The sequence below is a fragment of the Anomaloglossus baeobatrachus genome, chromosome 9 (genome assembly GCF_048569485.1).
Source record: "Anomaloglossus baeobatrachus isolate aAnoBae1 chromosome 9, aAnoBae1.hap1, whole genome shotgun sequence".
Lineage (NCBI taxonomy): Eukaryota > Metazoa > Chordata > Amphibia > Anura > Aromobatidae > Anomaloglossus > Anomaloglossus baeobatrachus.
The window spans coordinates 17,247,914-17,252,780 of NC_134361.1; positions in this window are offsets into that span (position 1 = coordinate 17,247,914).

Below are 4,867 nucleotides of genomic sequence, written 5' to 3' on the forward strand. Positions count from 1 at the left end.
TTTTGTGTGATAAATTGTAAATGATCTCGGAGTGTCCTGTGACCTGAGAGTCCGGGGGGTCTCCATTTCTCGGTCCGGGGTCGTCGTTTTGTATAGTCATAAATGGTACAAATTAGACTATTTTAGGTCTGATGAGCCCGATATTGGCAGATAGTAATATGTACAGGGACATTAGGACTGTCCCACCACTGATCTAATATGTACGAGGACGCCCCGACTGTCCCACCACTGATTTAATATGTACAGGGACATCAGGACTGTCCCACCACTGATCTAATATGTACAGGGACATCAGGACTGTCCCACCACTGATCTAATGTATACGTGGATGCCCCGACTGTCCCACCACTGATCTAATATGTACAGGGACATCAGGACTGTCCCGCCACTGATCTAATATGTACAGGGACATCAGGACTGTCCCGCCACTGATCTAATATGTACAGGGACATCAGGACTGTCCCGCCACTGATCTAATATGTACAGGGACATCAGGACTGTCCCACCACTGATCTAATGTATACGGGGACGCCCCGACTGTCCCACCACTGATCTAATATGTAGAGGGACATCAGGACTGTCCCACCACTGATCTAATATGTACGGGGACGCCCGGACTGTCCCGCCACTGATCTAATATGTACGAGGACGCCCCGACTGTCCCACCACTGATCTAATATGTACAGGGACATCAGGACTGTCCCACCACTGATCTAATATGTACGAGGACGCCCCGACTGTCCCACCACTGATCTAATATGTACGAGGACGCCCCGACTGTCCCACCACTGATCTAATATGTACAGGGACATCAGGACTGTCCCACCACTGATCTAATATGTACGAGGACGCCCCGACTGTCCCACCACTGATCTAATATGTACGAGGACGCCCCGACTGTCCCACCACTGATCTAATATGTACAGGGACATCAGGACTGTCCCACCACTGATCTAATATGTACGAGGACGCCCCGACTGTCCCACCACTGATCTAATATGTACAGGGACATCAGGACTGTCCCACCACTGATCTAATATGTACGAGGACGCCCCGACTGTCCCACCACTGATCTAATGTGTACGTAGACGCCCCGACTGTCCCACCACTGATTTAATATGTACAGGGACATCAGGACTGTCCCACCACTGATCTAATATGTACAGGGACATCAGGACTGTCCCACCACTGATCTAATGTATACGTGGATGCCCCGACTGTCCCACCACTGATCTAATATGTACAGGGACATCAGGACTGTCCCGCCACTGATCTAATATGTACATGGACATCAGGACTGTCCCGCCACTGATCTAATATGTACAGGGACATCAGGACTGTCCCGCCACTGATCTAATATGTACAGGGACATCAGGACTGTCCCACCACTGATCTAATGTATACGTGGACGCCCCGACTGTCCCACCACTGATCTAATATGTAGAGGGACATCAGGACTGTCCCACCACTGATCTAATATGTACGAGGACGCCCCGACTGTCCCACCACTGATCTAATGTGTACGGGGACGCCCCGACTGTCCCACCAGTGATCTAATATGTACGGGGACGCCCGGACTGTCCCGCCACTGATCTAATATGTACGAGGACGCCCCGACTGTCCCACCACTGATCTAATATGTACAGGGACATCAGGACTGTCCCACCACTGATCTAATATGTACGAGGACGCCCCGACTGTCCCACCACTGATCTAATATGTACGAGGACGCCCCGACTGTCCCACCACTGATCTAATATGTACAGGGACATCAGGACTGTCCCACCACTGATCTAATATGTACGAGGACGCCCCGACTGTCCCACCACTGATCTAATATGTACGAGGACGCCCCGACTGTCCCACCACTGATCTAATATGTACAGGGACATCAGGACTGTCCCACCACTGATCTAATATGTACGAGGACGCCCCGACTGTCCCACCACTGATCTAATATGTACAGGGACATCAGGACTGTCCCACCACTGATCTAATATGTACGAGGACGCCCCGACTGTCCCACCACTGATCTAATATGTACGAGGACGCCCCGACTGTCCCATCACTGATCTAATATGTACAGGGACATCAGGACTGTCCCACCACTGATCTAATATGTACGAGGACGCCCCGACTGTCCCACCACTGATCTAATATGTACAGGGACATCAGGACTGTCCCGCCACTGATCTAATATGTACGGGGACGCCTGGACTGTCCCACCACTGATCTAATATGTACGAGGACGCCCCGACTGTCCCACCACTGATCTAATATGTACAGGGACATCAGGACTGTCCCACCACTGATCTAATGTGTACGGGGACGCCCCGACTGTCCCACCACTGATCTAATGTGTACGGGGACGCCCCGACTGTCCCACCACTGATCTAATATGTACAGGGACATCAGGACTGTCCCACCACTGATCTAATGTGTACGGGGACGCCCCGACTGTCCCACCACTGATCTAATATGTACAGGGACATCAGGACTGTCCCACCACTGATCTAATATGTACGAGGACGCCCCGACTGTCCCACCACTGATCTAATATGTACAGGGACATCAGGACTGTCCCACCACTGATCTAATATGTACAGGGACATCAGGACTGTCCCACCACTGATCTAATATGTACGAGGACGCCCCGACTGTCCCACCACTGATCTAATATGTACAGGGACCCCCTGACTGTCCCACCACTGATCTAATATGTATGGGGACGCCCCGACTGTCCCACCACTGATCTAATATGTACGGGGACGCCCCGACTGTCCCACCACTGATCTAATATGTACGGGGACGCCCCGACTGTGCAGTCACAGATCTTACAGCTTTCCGTGATTTCCACTTCTGTCTGAATTGGTTCTCACCTTGTCGCTGACCACGACACATGAAAATAGTGGAGCACGGCAGCGCAGACCCTACAATCCATAACTTAAAAGGGTCATTCCATTTTTCAGAGATGGATCGAGATTGAAAAGACAAACACTTGTACAATTTACTGCTTATTAAAATATGTAGCTATTCCTGAGATATCAACTTTTTCTTTTGTTTACAGTTCGTTGCCTAGGTGACCGACCACCGCTGCTGTCTATCTTCTAAGCACCACACTGAAGCTGGCCTGGATGAGGAGGTAACAGCGCGCTCCAGCGATTCTGGCCAGTATCAAACAGTGCTGACAAGCTCAATAGAAAAGCACCTGTAAGCGCTGCGCATGATCTGCTGTCTAGCAGCGGTGGTCGGTCTCCAAGACAATGAGCTGCAAACAATGGAAAAGTGTTAATATCTTCAAGAAACGGCTGAACATTTTATTGTGATAATATACATCTATGAAGGTGAGAAGAACCCTTTAACTTGGCAGAAAGCCTCCATTACTCCATTACTGTTGTCTATTTCTTCGCTATCTGCTTCTCGATCGTTTGAGTGTTTTTTTGAAAAATACTTGGTAGGAAAAAGAATGTACAAGTCAATAAGCGGATCCTGATGGAATCCGCAGTAACGTAGTGCTGTCCAATCAGAAGGCGGGAAAAATACTGCAGGAAGAATCGAATTTCTAAAACTTGAACATTTCTTAAAAAACTGTTCAAAAGTAACAGAGGAAAGTAAAACCTCCCCAAAGAAGCAGCAGCAGAAAACTGTCCATGTGCACAGAGCCCAAACATTGGGAGCTCCAGGCAGGGAAGGAATCCTGCGGGCACAGACACCCCTCATCCTCCTGAAGGTCGGGGATACGGACATTTGCCAGTGATGTGGGCACACCGGGCACCGGCCGTCATTGTCACAACCCAGCTCAGTGCCGCTCCTAATGAATCACAGCGATTGTGTCCTCTCCATCCAGACCAAACGGACGCCCTCTCCTCATCTTCATGGAGCATTCTTCACTCCCAGTGTCTCCCAGTGCCTCCCAGAGCCTCCCAGTGCCTCCCAGTGCCTCCCAGTGTCTCCCAGTGTCTCCCAGTGCCTCCCAGTGTCTCCCAGTGCCTCCCAGAGCCTCCCAGTGCCTCCCAGAGCCTCCCAGTGTCTCCCAGTGCCTCCCAGTGTCTCCCAGTGCCTCCCAGTGTCTCCCAGAGCCTCCCAGTGTCTCCCAGTGCCTCCCAGAGCCTCCCAGTGTCTCCCAGTGCCTCCCAGTGTCTCCCAGTGCCTCCCAGTGTCTCCCAGTGCCTCCCAGTGCCTCCCAGTGTCTCCCAGTGCCTCCCAGTGTCTCCCAGTGCCTCCCAGTGCCTCCCAGTGTCTCCCAGTGCCTCCCAGTGTCTCCCAGTGCCTCCCAGAGCCTCCCAGTGCCTCCCAGAGCCTCCCAGTGTCTCCCAGTGCCTCCCAGTGTCTCCCAGTGCCTCCCAGTGTCTCCCAGAGCCTCCCAGTGCCTCCCAGAGCCTCCCAGTGTCTCCCAGTGCCTCCCAGTGTCTCCCAGTGCCTCCCAGTGCCTCCCAGTGCCTCCCAGTGTCTCCCAGTGCCTCCCAGTGCCTCCCAGTGTCTCCCAGTGCCTCCCAGTGTCTCCCAGTGCCTCCCAGTGCCTCCCAGTGCCTCCCAGTGTCTCCCAGAGCCTCCCAGTGTCTCCCAGTGTCTCCCAGAGCCTCCCAGTGCCTCCCAGAGTCTCCCAGTGTCTCCCAGAGCCTCCCAGTGTCTCCCAGAGCCTCCCAGTGCCTCCCAGTGCCTCCCAGTGCCTCCCAGTGTCTCCCAGTGCCTCCCAGTGTCTCCCAGTGCCTCCCAGTGTCTCCCAGTGTCTCCCAGAGCCTCCCAGTGTCTCCCAGTGTCTCCCAGAGCCTCCCAGTGTCTCCCAGTGCCTCCCAGTGTCTCCCAGTGCCTCCCAGTGTCTCCCAGAGCCTCCCAGTGTCTCCCAGTGTCTCCCATAGCCTCCCAG